The sequence below is a fragment of the Pezoporus wallicus genome, unplaced genomic scaffold (assembly GCF_028554395.1).
Source record: "Pezoporus wallicus isolate ANWC-B61680 ecotype Strahan unplaced genomic scaffold, APGP_CSIRO_Pwel_v1 contig_6999, whole genome shotgun sequence".
In the NCBI taxonomy this organism is placed as follows: domain Eukaryota; kingdom Metazoa; phylum Chordata; class Aves; order Psittaciformes; family Psittacidae; genus Pezoporus; species Pezoporus wallicus.
The window spans coordinates 794992-811036 of NW_026640180.1; the positions used below are offsets into that span (position 1 = coordinate 794992).

General features: G+C 36.6%; 1 protein-coding gene across 3 annotated transcripts in view; it reads left to right on the plus strand.

Annotated features, from left to right (window-relative positions):
* CCSER1 (coiled-coil serine rich protein 1) overlaps positions 1-16045 on the plus strand; it is a 728863-nt gene that overhangs the window by 111621 nt on the left and 601197 nt on the right. The window lies entirely within an intron of this gene.

Consider the following 16045-nt stretch of genomic DNA (forward strand, 5'->3'; position numbering starts at 1 on the left):
TCAGCATGTTAGTGTCTTTCTGAGGTTTTTATTTCAGAGATATACAGATACATGAATAAAAATCTTGAACTTAAGTGAAAGGAATAGCCAGTCATTCAACCATGGTTCATGAATCACAGCAGTTCTTGTTTTAATAATGTGAGTTGGGAAACTGGATGCCAGACTATTCTGAACTTGATGCTTTAAGTGGACTCAGCTGCCTACTGGAAAGACCTACAGGTGGAAGAGAATAGAACCAAAGCAGCAATGCTATGCTTACTAGCACAAGAAAGAAAGGCACTATTAATGCACGGGGTTTGCTCTCGGATAGCATTCACCATTCTATACAGTCTGCATAACAAAGGCAATTGTGGCATTATTAAATGGTATGAAGTGATACACTGATTTCTTGAGGCATATTTATTGCTGCACTGTAGGAGGTCTGTAAGGTCTATTAACTAGAGAAGTTCAAAGATATCTGTTGTTGTTCAATATTTATTTAAAAAATATTCCATGCAGCAGGGTGCCTGATAAAAGATTTTACAATCCGCTGTTGTCCTTGTAATGCACATTTCGGTTTGTTTAATGGAGCTCTTCTTTTTTGAGCTAGTGCATGAAGCTGCCAAAACTACATTGCTCATGAGCCTGGTGGTTGTTGTGAGGAAAGAAAAGCCAATGTTCCTATGATTAAGTAAAAACTTCTTCATGATCAGATGCTTTAATCATTACTGTGTATTTTAATAGTTGGTGAACAAACAGACTCATTACTCATTATTCCATCTCTATGTTGTGATGGCAAGCAGTATTTGTTTACCAAACATAGGGCAAACACTGCAGATTCTGTCGAGAGCTTTGTTCAAGCTAGGAATTATTTGGCAAATAACAAAGGAAATTTCTGTTTTTCTTCATACTACGTATTTCAAAGGTAGAGAGATGCAGCTTCAAGCAACGTTTTTATATAGCTGCACTGCAAGTTATTTTCATATTCAGGGTGAGCAGAAAGGATTAGCAGATCCTACATGAATTAACATTTAATTTCAGACCGCTGTTCCACTGTTTGCTACAGTGTTGCTACACCCAGGCTTTGCTCACAAGCATTACAAAAGCCACATGCTAATAGGTATTTGCAGGGAATGGTCATACTTTGAAGTACAAATGATAATAATATAGGGAAGACTGACGTCATAAAAGTTTTGACTCTTATGGGTGGCTTCACAATGAAGATGAATAGGATTATGTATGAAATGAAATTTCTGAGTATAAATTAAAAGGATACACATCTGAGAATAGAAGAACAAATTGTCTGTGTTACTGCCTGTGATCCTGTCTATTTTAGCTTCTTTTTTTTTTCTTAGACAAACTATTGGAAATTATTTTTACAGCCAGTGTTTCTAGACCAAAACAAAGGGTACTTTGTTCTTTCCTGTACTTGTGTTTACTAAGGTAAGAGATGGTGCTGTGCCCAAGCAGAAGACAAGTTTCAACGATGGAACTTCAGAGATGGTGTGATCACAGAATAGAGAACATAGCATTTGCTTGTGCATATGCAAGATGTGTTATCAGAGAAATTACAGGTACATATGTAGGAACAGATTTCAACAGGAAAAAAAAAGATTGGTCGATTTCTAGAGTTGGTAAAGTGTTGGATCCTCTGACTAGACCTTTTGTGCAGGACATGTCATAAAAGCCAACCAGTTAGCTCTGGGTCAAGATCAGTGAGTTCTATTGGACAGTTGGAACACCTGAGCTTTCACATGTTTAATTGTTAAACTAATGGTAACTGTCTTTACTTCTAGCCATTAGCCCTCACTTTGTCTTCTATGCCTAGAATTAATGGCATCTTTTAGTACCTGTCACTTTTCTGTCAATTAAAGGTAATTCTAAATTGTAAACAAAGTTATCTTTTGAGGTTTTTTTTTTGTTGCTGTTTTTGGGGTTTGGTGTTTTTTTGTTTTGTTGTTTTTCAGTTTGTTTTTTTTTTTTTCCATTTTAACAGATTGAGGTCTTCACGTATCGATGTTGCAGAATATTTTGAGCCTTTATTGGGTTTATGGTTTTTTACTCAGCTGCATGATTTTTTGGGGGGGGCTGGTGAGTTCAACAAAAGTAAAAACAATCTTATTCCAGTAACAACAACAACAACAAAAAATAATACCATGTTGAGCATTTGTGAAAATAACTGGTACAGAAAGACAAAAATCACCACCTCATTCATGTCTTACTGTTGTATATATAGTTGATAGCTGGAATAGCAGTGAATACCATAATTCCTTAGGGTAAAATACACCGCACCTCCCAAGAAGATGAATTCTTTGCTGCAAAGTATCTTGACATTACTCGTGCAAATGGTGTGAATGTCTAGTTTCTCATAATGCTTTTTGCTCAGTGAAGGGAGTAGCTCTTTCTAAGTTTGTGCATAGTTGGCAGTTTTCCACTGTGCTGTTTCCTGTAAAGCTGATGCAACTATTTATGCAATAAAGAAAATAAAGTGTAGGCATCAACATATATTTTGTGTTATCAGTTGTATTCACTGAAGTAGGAGTCCTGTTGCCTCTTAGTGGGATGACATATGAAGTTATTCCAGTGTGTTATGGGAAATAATTGACTGGATTTTCTTTGTTTCAGTTGATCTGCTGTTCTTAATGGTTTTTATTTGTCTGAGGGCTGCATGTATATTCTCTAAAGGGCTGCTGATCACAACCACTTGCTTGTCTGTCAGCCTTTAAGTGTTCTTCATCTGTTAATTCATCTATCATCCGCTGCACTGAATTCCACAGACATGAGGAGGTATTTGTTCTTGTCAAGAGATGTGCTGCACCATGGTGCAGAAAGATGTGAGCAGTACAGGTAATATGTTTTATTAGTCTAATTGAAATAGAGGGAAAAAATGAACGAGCTTTTGGCACATAAATCCTTTTCAGGGCCTGTTCCTTAGGTAATAAGTAATTATCGTGAAAGAAGTGTTTGTGTCCAGGGAACACGTCTGTTTTTGTAGCTATAAAACTGGTCCAGTAAAGAATGTTATTTCTTCTAATAAACCTTGCCTCCCTAGATCTTTAGTCAGTCGTGATTGCAACAATTCTGCAAGTGTATTTTTTCATCAACTCCTGGTTTCTCATCTCCCTGTTTTTATGTACCTTCAGCTGACACATGCAGATTGTAAGGTACCTCATTTTCACACATGTAAAAGCCTGGAAAAGCAGTAATATGTGAGAAAAATTAAAAATATACCTGGTTAATCAACTTCTTTTGTACAGCTACTTTTTACAAAGGTGATGTGATTGCTCATCTCCTACTGCAGCTATTCACTGCAAACCCACGTTTCTTCATAATTATTTTGTTGATTTTTCTTTTTTTGGTGGTGGTGGGGAGGCACTTTTCTTAATTTGGCAGTTTTCATCATTTACATTTTTAGATGAAAGCTGCCAAGTTTTACTGGGGCCTAAGCTCACAAGGGGAATACTTATGTCATTTCCACATGCTTGTCATGTTATTTTCTCTACACTTGTTAACTTGAACTGTCAACATATAAAGTGCTCTCACAACATTTGCACATGAGGTGCTGCAGGAGATGACATAAACTAATAGAAGGTGTTCATGATAACAGAAAATCTCATTTGTAGATAGTGGAAGTGATGAGTTCAGGGACTTGCACTTTGATTGCTTTATAATTAACGATGCTTTGTATATCTTAGTGTGATAGCTGCAGACACTGCTGTTTCACAGATCCTGTCTGATAGGGTCATTTCTACTGAGACATCTGGGCAGCTGAGAACAATTGAACAGGTATTGCAACCTAGCTGGGCCGATTGCAAGTTTCTCTGCTAATCGCAGGCATGTCAGTCATGATTAATAATAGAAACCCAGTTTTCAGCCTTATATCCTGTTTGTGGATGTGAGGGTTGCAGGACTGTGTTTTAAAAGCATTCCTTTTTATTTAGCAAGAGTAGGAAAATCAGGTAGATATCCACAGGAATAAATGCCAAGAAGAGGCTATAAAGACAGAAAGCTTATATCATATTGCCATATAAAAGGATGGCAAAATAAACCTTTTATGGCTTCCCTAACTATTCTATGATTCTATGATTCTGTGATTCTGAGATGAAGCTTTCTGCACCAGATGTTGTTGAGAACCTATGGGCTATTTGGTTTTATTGTGCTGTTTCTGATTTCCTCTTTAGAGAGCAAAGAAATTATCTATTGAATTCCTTATTGTTCTTGGGTGCCATTCCTTCCTATCCCTTCCTTATCCCTCTGTACTTAGCACTTGTGAGGCCATACCTAGAATACTGTATTCAGTTCTGGGTCCTTCACTACAAGAAAGACATTGAGGTGCTGGAGTGGGTCCAGAAAAGGGCAACAAAGCTGGTGAAGGGTCTGGAGAACAACTCTTACAAAAACAGCTGAAGGAACTGGATTTTTTTAGCCTAAGGAAGAGAAGGCTCAGGGGGGGCCTTATGGCTCTCTACAAACACCTGAAAGGAAGTTGTAGTGAGGTGTGGGTTGGTCTCTTCTCCCAAGTAACAAGTGATAGGACAAGAGGTAATGGCAACGTCATGGGGAGGTTTAGACTAGATATTAGAAAAACTTCAATGAAAGTGTTATCAGGTATTGTAACAGGATTGCCCAGGGAAGTGGTGGAGTCACTGTCCCTGGAGGTGTTCAAAAGCGGTGTAGATGAGGCCTCAGTGACGTGGCTTAGTGGTGGTCTTGGCAGTCCTGGGGTAATGGTTGGACTTGATGATCTTAAAGGTCTTTTCCAACCCAGTTGGTTCTATGATTCCCTTAAAAAGGAAGGCTTGTGAAGGGGATGAGTAGAGATGTTCCTGTTTGGTAGCTGCAGTAATCTGGCACTTCCTGTGGTTTGTGCTAGCGGCAAATTGGCTTAATTCTGTCTCTCTGGGAATCCAGGAGGTCCCTGTTTGTAAAATAACAAAAGCTTGTGTTAATGCACAAGCCCATTTGAGAGTCCGCTTGCTGTCTCTTCAGGGTCTGTCAGCTGCACGCATTTTCCTTCCCTGACATATAAGATCACTAAACCTGATGGCTTTTCCATGCTAAAGCAATATTCATACTTTTAATTTGTTGTAGGCTTTCGGACAGTCAAGTATTTCCCTGTCTACTTTTACTTTATTGCCTTTTCTAAAGGTTTGGTGGATCTGGCCTTAACTGCTTCAAATGATTGGCATGAACAGCCTGATTCCCTGAGAGCCATCTTACAACTAGCAAGCAGAAGTGATCGTATTTTGCATGGCTTCCCAACATTTCTTATTTATATGCTGAAGATCGTATCTGATTTTTTACTGAGCAAATCTTTGAGCCTAGAGCTAAAGGAGGAGAAACTTCAGCTCGTAAGAATGTTTTAACTCTAATAAATTACTTATATATTGTCTTATTCCTATTGGAAATGGATTCATGTCTTAGCACTGGACATTTGTTGTTTGTGATCCTGTACAGCATGTACCTGGCAGGACCTATTTGTAAAACTTCACTTTAACTTACGTTTAATTTCCCTGGTGCTTTTTGTAGTAAGTGGAGATAACTAACAGTGGCTAATTTCAACTTCCCTTCAAAACCACATGTAAATTTTCTCATTGTTCTCCCTTGCTGACTGTTGAGAGGACCTAAAGAGATTAGCCTCGTGGGGCTCTTTGAGAGGCTGGCTCACTACTAAAGCATTTGACCCAGTTTTGTTAATTGTTCTCTGTGATGGCATATCATGTGCCATGTGGATCCAGCCCAATTTTTGAGTGTACCACATGGTTGCCCATTTCAGCTGATGGTTTTTGTCCCCTTGCCTCTCTGTACTGTTGGTTTAGTTGGATTCTTAAGCATCTGCAAGGTGTTTTGATACTTGTTATGTAAATGAGGTTTTTAGCTTCATCTGATCTAAGCTATTTGATACTTTTTGAGCCTCCATTTGAGATTCTGTATACAATAGTTCCCATTTTATTGAATGTGAATTAGTTTAATATAGGTAAAGAAATATTCTGTCACGTTTTACAGAGGTCTTTTTCGTATAAATACTGACTGGTGTTGCCATATATAACAGATGTGAGGAGGTGTTTATTTTTTATTTTTTATTGTGACCTGCTTTGGATCTGTGTTTTCTCTGGAAATATTTTGGGTGGTTTTAATTTTTTTTAAATTTTATTTTATTTGTTTATTTGCTAGGAGATTTTGCATCCTATAGTCTTCTTAGCCTTGCTGCTAAATGTTTTCAAGAGATTATCCAAATCTTCTGGCTAGAAAGTTATCAGAGGGTATCACAAACAGTGCAGCAACCAGTGAAAATAGTTTCAAGGTTTTGTTTGATTTGCTGTCCTTTGAGGTTTTTTTTGATAAAGGGATGGACTCATGGAGAGGAGATGGAAGATAACTTTCATAAAAAGTAGATGTCATGCAGAAATTCCAGTTCCAGTGCTAGGGTGTTATTCATCATTAGTAGGCATGGTAGAAATGGCATTTTGATTAACTACAAGTACAAAAATAGTTAAACTAGTACTTTAAACTGTGAAACAAACCCCCGGTTACAGCAGATTTTTTTTTTCAGAATGGTTTTCTGCTCTTTTGTCTGTGATACTTGAAGTCAGGAGGCCATGTTTATACCCCCAAATACATTTGAATTTAGCAATCTAAAATGAGTACAGTTACTGCACACTTACATACTGTTCATCTTGGCCTCACCCATCTCAGTTCATCTCAAACAGCTGAGGTCTGTTATCTATCAGACATAAATATTTCATTGCAGACTTGCAAGAAGAAACCAGGACTGACTTCTACAACTGGTGCTCTGAAATTCATAGACTGATTAGCATTTTTTAATAAGACTTCAGACTGCATGTCAAGGAGATTTAGTTGTTGATGTTATCTAAAATTAGGTTTTGTAACCTTGGAAAAAATATATCCTCCCTTTTTATTTCCTAGAGCATCATACTGTACAGAACATATGACATTTTGTTTTAGGATTTTTTTTTATTAGAACAGGAATAATATATTGGGTAACTCCTAATAAAATCAATTGAATTTTTGCATGAGGAAAGACCGTATAAATGGTTGGATATAGCCAAAGATCATACCATTATTCTTTGTGACATTCAAATATAAGTTGCACTGTCAAACAGTGGAAAACACCTGCAGTTTAAATTACTTCCTTTATGCTCCATTTAATTCTTTTTCTTAGAATGGGGTTTTTATTTCAATTCCGGAAAAAAAAAAGTATAAATTCAGTCAAAGGCTTCTTTTTAATGAGTTTATATTTTTTCCAGTTCTTACATGAATTGAAGGAATACTGTACCCTCTTATTGTATGATGATGGAAATGAAGATCTGAGAAATGTGTGAAATAAATGTGTGTGTAAATAAACCTTTAATGTCATCGACTTAAAAATGTCATTCACTAAGCTCATAGATTACTTCATGCTGGAGAAAGGAAAAAAACCCAACAACATTCAAAACAGCATTCTAAGCCCATTTTTTTCTTAACATCCTTTCTTGCAAAAAAGGGTCAGGAAAAGTAAAAAAGTAGCATTGCTCTCAAAAATGCCTGTGGCAGTACAAAAATCTTGTTTTTTTTTTAATTTTTTTGCGAAAAGACTGACAAGAACTTGTTATGTTAAATGCTCCTACTGCTGGGAAAAGAATCTGATATGAAAAATGCTTGCTGTGTCATTGGCCCCTCACAGAGGGTTGAAAAAGGGTGCAACAGGAATAGAAGGGTGATTACTGGGATTGAAAGCAGGTATTAAAGTATCTTTTTAAGGCAGAAGGAATTTTATCTCCATTTAGCTAACAAGTGGAAAGTTCAGGTGGAAGTAGAAAGAATATGGAAATAACAGGTAGAGACAACAGCTTAATATTTAAAGAGCAATATTACTCTTTCATTACTTGCTTCCCTCTGTTGATTGATGTATTAGGGTAATTTTGTTTGCTGCCTTTCGATTGATTTCTAAATACATGTGTATTATATAGCGCTTTATCATGTACTTCAATGTTCCTGCTTACTGATTCCAGGGAAAATCTGTTTTAGGTTTGATACACTACATTTCACCTATTACATTCTCAAGAAAGACAAATGATTCTAGCTTTCTGCAAGCTGACAACTCATAAACAGGACCTTTAGGAATAGAGGCTGCTTCCTTCTGTCCTTCCTTGTAATGATATAAGCGCTGTGGAAGAAGGTTCAACAGTGCATTGCAATTACAAATAGAGGTGTTTAAAAAACCCCCAAAGACAACCCAACCTAAAAAATGTACATTGATGGTCATTCTGCATAGCTGACTACCCCAGTAATACAGCATTACATAGAGTTACAGTTCACTGAAAGCAAAATGCAGATGTTTGTCTCCTTAACAGACATACATACATTATAAATAGAAAACTTAATGTTGTAAGAAGGAAGTGATAGCTTGGTTATTAAATTATTCCATTCCTTTTTGGAAAATCCTGAAATCACTATGCCCTTAAATTCTCTGTAGTCACAGTTTTCTCACTTGGAACTCTCCATCACGTTCATTAATGGAAGATCATATGTCATGCTGATGTTTATTTTCCATGTCTGTTTTCTGTGTCCAGGACTGATGGAACGCACCGTTTATCCAATCTGTGTTACTTGTGTAATCTTTATAGTCACGTCATTGCCTTTGCATCTTTGTACAAAGCCTGTGGCATGCTTCGAATGCTGTACAAATTTTGAAATACTAGTGATATTTTCATCTAGATTTATGGGTAGTACAGGTTTGTTCGCCATAATAGGAAGTAGTTCTTCATAATGATAGTTATACTGTATGTACATATGGTGTAATATAGCATGAATGTCTTTGTTGTTTTTCTGAGCTGTTGTGGTGAAGGGGTAGTAATAAAACTCAGATGTTTTTTTTTGAGTTCACATTTCTTGAAGGAGGGCTTTGATTTGCTATGCCTGGGAGTGTAGTTTGTGAAAAGATCAGGAACTGTTACCTCTCTATGTGAGGCTCTTCCCTGGTCTTTCTCATAGGCTTGCTGAATAGCTTGAACTAAGTTATTTAAATGTCTTCTATTTTTTCGCCATCTGAAAACCAAAAAAAAGGAATACAGTCATCTTTCTGGCTGTGAAAATGCTGGTTTGGTGAGGGATTATCTCCCTAGAAGCATAAGGTGATGAAAGATATTTTACTGGAGAGTTTTACTATTTCTTAATTTGTCCCTCTCAGTTTAGTGTCTGAGCGTATGCAAGAGCTAATGGCTTGTACGAGTTCTGGATTTTGCTGTAATGAATAGAATCAGAAGCAGCTGTGTATACATTCATGACAAAGATAAACAAAGATTTATGCTTGTAATTCTGAGGTAGTGACTTCATGTTACATTCTTTATTATTAATAGAGTTCTACACATTTCTGGTGATTTTGCAACTGGAAATACACTTCAAAATGTTGATTCAACAAGTAAAGTTACTATTATATTGTTCAGAAATCATTTTCCATTCATTAAGAATGCTATAGTTAATTTATAGATATAAATTTGTTTTATGAGGCTATTGACATTTCAGTCCAGTGGCATTTGTGGAAAGGAAAGTAATTTTTTTCCTGTTAGCCTTACAAACAGTAAACAGAAATATTCTTTTTATTTTAGTAAAACATTTATTTCATGTATTAATAATCTCTTGGGTAGAGATACTTTTGTGATTTAAGGAAAATCTCTGATTTCCTTAGTCTGGGAAGAAAAATGTCTTTGTATATCCTTTCTGTTGCATTTTAAAAACAACCAGCTATTTACCCAGCCATCCCTGCTCCCCTGGTTGTTACCATAGTGCAAAACTCCATTAACTTGTCTTGCTTTATTGCATTTATATTACTAGAGGAAAAAAATGAGGTTTGTGGTGCATTGGCTGGCCAAGCGCATCCAATCTTAGGTTGAAAATGAAAACTCTGACTCCAGTTAGCCTGCAGGCATGGCTGAGCTGTTACGATGAACTTAAGCTTTTTATCTGGAGCAGAAAATTACGTGTATGCAGAGTAAATTTGATAAAGCACACCTGTAAGAGAAATTTAGCTAAGTGCCAGGAAGATTAACTAATAGTCTATTTCCTTGGCAATTAGAGGCTTCTAACTAGCTTTGACACGCAAGTATCAAAGGTACAGTTTTTGAGTGCACCTGTTTTTTCGTTTTTAGAATTATCTCCTATTAGGTTTTACATTTCTTTTTCTCTGTATAAATATAATACTAAAATTTGCCATTAATCCTGCGAGTGCTATATTAAAGCCATGTAGATTCACCTTAGAATATACAACAATTTATATGTAAAAAAAACGTTGGCATGAAAATGAATATTCTGTTTCGCTAAGAAAAAAAAAGCCTTGCCTGATCGGTGTGTCCAGAGAAACTATTCGAAGGAGGCATCTGAAGACTGTTGCATTTTATACTTCAGATGTGGTCTGACGGTGTAGCTTGCTGGGACATCTGGGACAGCGATGTTCAGTGGAATCATTACAAACATTCAGTTGAAGGAGGTTAAAGTAGTATAGCATGAAATTTTGCTTTTTTTTTCGAAAGAGTTTTGCTTTTCTGGAAACTTTGAGTGTAATTTTGGCTACCTATCAAATATGAGTAGAGCGGCGCCTATCTATGGCAGGCGACCAAAAGTCTGTGGTTTTAATGTAAGTAAAACCCAAACATCCCCAAATCCCCATTTTTGGACTGGTTAGGAGCCTGCATAAAAAATGCACAGGATCAAACTTTTTTCCCATTTAGATTGAGATCAGTAGTGATACTGCTGTAAGTAGTACTTTAGGGGCAGGTACATGTGGTGAATTTGGCTATTTTCTTTAGTGATGCTAAATTTAATTTGTTTATCTTTAGGTAATTTTACCTATGGACATGAAATGATGATATCCAAGTTGTACTAAAAAGATAGGCAGAATGAAGCACTTAAGTTTCTTACTGCAGTGTATAGATCCTCAGGGGTTAGTCTTGCTTTTTATGTATTTATTTATAAAAAGAAAGTGAATTTTAAAAAAGAGGAAAGGAAACCTTGAATTTCTCCATGGAGGTTGGAAAATAATTTATTGCTAATTCTGTTTATTCACTGCGAAGTGCAGGACCCATTATAACTTGATGTTTTATATGTTTTTACTTGCTGTTTTGTGTTCATATGTTGTTTTTAATCAATATGGTTGCCCATGCTAATAAATTTTAGGTGTGTGTCTGTGCAATAGCTGCAAGAGGCAGTGATTTAAGGTTTTACTTAATGCTTTAATACAACTCGTGATCAAGTTAACAAAATTCTGCATCACCAGGGGAGCAATCTTCTCTGGCTGGGCTCTACTCTAATCTTACAGATCAGCACAGACTGCAGAACTGCGGATGAGAAACCCGAGTTTGGATTTGCAGTGCTGAGAGTATATTATACCGTGAGGTACCTAGTTTTTCACTCACCAGCATAATAATAAAACACACTTTTATAGATTAAGTAATACTGATGCCAACTTCCATATAGCCTGTCGCAGGTAAATAAAGTGCTACAAAAATATTGATGCTTAAGGCGCAAATAATGAAATAGTGTTTCAGTTATATTAAAATTGGTCTAGTAGAAAAAAGAACATTGCTGCTGGGCAGTGTGAGCCCTTGGAGATTGTATGTCTTGCGCTTATACTCAGAAGAAGTGCCTAAATAGGCCGTGTCCTTATTTGCATTAAGGAGGGTGCAGGATGTGTATTAAGAAATGCTTTCTGATGGTAAGGTTATTCAAAAAACGAGGTAGTTTGACTAAGGGTATGGTGGAATCCCCATTGCTGGAAATCTCTTAGAACAAATTGGATAAGCAGTGGATAGGAATTATATACCTGTATTTCCTACTGCCCCGGGGTGTCGGACTTGCCTCAGTAGTGGCTTTTATCCTGCTTTAGTCTGAGTTATGCACTGTGCACTCTGGGGGCAGTTGTAAAGCTTCGCCATGACTTGCCAGCAGATGAGGTTGATGTATGTAGAAGGCGCAAAAGTCAAAGCAGGCAGAATTTTCAACAGTCAATTCTTTATTCTCTGCATGTGTCACAGGAGAGGAGGATGAAGAAAAAGCCTGTTGTTAGAAGAGCCAGCACCAGAGAATTAGCAAGAATCTGAAGTATGCATCTGAAAGCACTATTAGTCACCATTAACTGAAAGCATCTTTCCTGTTTGGTAGCAGTTGTTGCTATTAAGTCATTGGGCTCATATCATCTGTCTGAGTGAGATTATAGGGTGTGTATTTGTGTTTGGAGTTTATATTAATTCATATGTACATACCTATATATTGAATTATAGGAATACGTCATGAATTCAAATGTCCAGAAATAACACCTGTCATAATGTGTGTCTTTGCATCAGAGTTGCTCAGGAAAACTACTTTAGAAATGTCTTAGAGAGTTGTTTGTGTTTTTTTTAACCATTAGCAACCAGTGTAAACTTTTCTACGGTGACATTTTACAAACTTCCTTCAGTTACACATGCCAGGGGATGGTAACTCACCAGCAAACTGGTGGGAAACTGAGTTTTGTCCGCCAAACTGATGTAATCCCATTCTCTTTTTCTAAGGCTTCAAATGTTTCAGGTAGTATTGACAGGATCAGTCCTCTTAAATTCCACCAACTTCCTGTACCTTTAGTACATCCTGTTGACTACTTCAGAGCCTTGAGATAACCAGCAATAGCAAAAACTAGGAGTGACTTCGATGGGATTGAAGCAATCTGAAACAGCCTGAGTATGAAAAAATGATTTTATAGTTTTCTTAATGAAGGGGAAAGATGGTGTAACTGTATTGTTTTAAAACCTTCCACCCCCATACACAAAGTATTGCTGTGTAATGTTATTATCTTTATTATATAGAATTGTCTGAAAGTTCTGTAGCAATAAATTTATCAAGCAGCTTCATTTTAGGTACTTGAAAGAATGTATTAGTATTCACTGAATGTATTATCTGCAGTTTAGAAGAAAGATATCCAATATTTTAAGATGGGAGATAGTTCTGCTAAGGATGTCCCATCATTCCACCCATTTACCACTTCATTTTCTATGCCCTTTCTACCCTTGATTAAATACTGTGCTGTGGTGCTCATGAGAATAATTGGGATGAGCAGAAGCATTACTAACAAGAAAAAATTGCAGCCTCCAGCAAATACTTTTTCTTATTAGTCAATGTGCCACCTTATGAGAATGTGATTAAATTCAGATCAGAACTTCACTTTAATGATGTGCTGATGTAATACTGTATGTGGGTCATTTGTTCCCCCAGCCCCAAAACATCTCCTGGGCATGGGGGCAGTGCTTGTCTCATTTTTATATCTTCAATGACCACTGGTGAAAATACAGCTTTTTATACTAGTGTTGTATGTTCACTGGAGCATATATCTTGGTCTGAAGCCTAGTGCTACAGAACTAGTAGTAATACAATAGTTGGAGGTTTTTCTTAAGTTAAAACACAGTCAGAGGCCCATTTGTATAGAGCTGTATTCATGGGGAGAATCATCTGTAGCACAGGAATGGAGGAGGCCTTGGATTTTTAATTTTTACTGTGCTGTGCCAGTAAAAGCCCCTGGGAGCTGGCAAAACCCAGTATTTCTGCCTCCTTGTTATTGTAGTGCATATTCTGAATTATCTGGATCCTGAGATTAAAAATGAAAACAGAGCAAAGCATTGATTCTTGCTAAGCTTTGCTTTGGTCTGGAGTGCTGATGTTGGTGCTGGGACTGGATGGTAATCAAACCAGCTGAGGCAAAACTGAAACGTTTTCAAATGATTCTGTATGGTCAAATTGGTGGGGAAATTGAAGCACCTGTGTCCTCATTAAACTTGGACAAAGGTTGTCTGTGAAAAAGGCAAAAGATTTAGTTCCTAATGATACGAGATTGTTATGTGTTCATGTAGGTTTTGCTTAGTATGTCTATGATTTCATGTTTGAAAGTCAGGAACTTGTGTTTGTGCTGCTTATAAAGATCATCTAAAATGAACAAAACAAAAAAATCCCAAACCTCCATAACAAAACTAAAAAAAAAAACCCAGCATGGGAAGTGTTAAAGTGGTAGTCAGGAAAGAAAAGTATATGCTTATGGTTGTAACAGACTGTCAGGAATCTGAAGAAACAAGGATTGAATATCCAGTGCAAGTGAAATGGGGATAGGAAAATTCTGAATTTTGTTGGTCTTAAAAGGAAGTATATTTCACTGAATTACGTGATAGTTTTAGGTACTGCGAGTTTCATGAAAGGTGTTCATCAGTGTCTTTCACCAAAAAATCCTTTTCACTAAGCTTTCATTTTAAATCTAAAGAGTGGGAAGAGTACTTTGACTTTCACAGTAAAATTCTTAAATGGAGCTCCCATTTGATGTGAGCCCATCTGGAGCCAGGGAACAGATTTCCCTAGAAGTAGAAGTAAAGGTCCTACCTAAAATGTCTAGGAGGGGCAATGATGTCAAGATGCTTACTTACAGACCTGCTTCAGAATAAGTGATTAGAAGTAATCACACTTGTGCTGAGCTATTAGTCTCACATTTCTCTTGCCCACCTTGTCCTTAACAGTAGAAATATTTTTCCTTGGAGACTGCACTGTTGAGGCAGTCATTTCATTAGTAAGTGAATAAATTCAAAAGTGTTGTGTCTTGGTCTTGTTCCTGGCTCCTGTTAGTTGATGTACATTTCCAGTTCAAAAACCCTTCCTGAAATATGACTAACCTTGCATTTTAAGCTGGTAAAAACCAGTATCTGTGTCCTGAAAGCAAACTTCTGTTTAGAGGAGTTTCATGGCTCCTATCTGTGGGTAAAGAATTGTTGACAATGTTCTTGGGATGCTGTTCGATTATTTGCAAATCTGGAGCATTTGCAGTCTGAGGGGCATTGCATGTATACTCAGGGCTGCTTTGTCATCAGGCAGCTGATTCAATGAGTTTTGTAAGAAATGAGCAAGTCACCTGGTTGCCAGTTCATCACCTTTGGATAAATTTGCAGGGCACCTACTATGTTGTGGACTTATTGTAATGTGAGCTCTGAATATACCCTTTGGACAGACCACAAATTACTTGGATTTCACATAGAGAGTTTTGGTGTTCATTAGAATTTACTGTATAGAGACTGAAATCAAGCTTTGAAAATAATTAGAAAAACCTATCATATTCAGGTTTTTTTTTTTTGCTAACTTTAATTATTGAAATTTAGTAGTGGCAGTAATGACCCCCTTATGTGTCAGTATTAAAACATAATCCTATGATATAGTATCAGCAGATGGAAGCAGGTTTGAAATCTTTCTTCAGCAGTATTAGTATAAGAAACTGTGGTGTCATAAAGTAATTTCATAACTCATGGATTTGGAAGTCTTAACTCTGAAAAGGAGACGGTTTTTCACAGTCATAGAAAAATATTCTGTACATCACACAACCACAGAATGGAGAATGGGCTTTGGTTACTTTTAATTTCTGTTTATGATTGCTGTGTGTTGACCCCCAGCCATGAGGTGGGAACCAAGAAAGTTTAATAGCCCCCTGACTATAATTTAGGCTTTCTTAGGCTTTACACACAAGTAGATAGAGAAAGAAAGACTTATTTGCATTCTAAGCACATGATGGAATTGATGATTAAAAAAAAGTAAAAGAAAAAGAAAAGTAAAAAGAAAAAAAGTAATATAAAGGGTCTGGTGATAGTAAGTGAAAGAATATAATGAATGTTTGGTATCTAGAAGACTGCAAATTCTTTCTTGGACATCAAGGGGGTACATTTGGTAAGAAATCCTATCTAGCTTGCCTTAATAAATTCCAAGAAAATCTCTGGGCTTCTACAGATGAGAATCTCTGCTTGAACATGTATTTAATACAAGAGCTGTCTGTGGAAGGAACTCTAATATTACCTTATCGGTACTGGAAAATTATTGCATGTGATAAAGAGCGATATGCTTATTTTGGTATTTTCAATCAAGCTTATTTTCCTGATACTGCTTTTGGAAATGGCTTATCTCGTTTATGACATTTTGTGATTCTGATGTTTTCCTGTTGTTTTCTGTCTTGCTAGATTAATTTAAAATATTAAATAGAAAGGTCTCTTTTCTCTATAAGCCTTATACATGTAGTTTC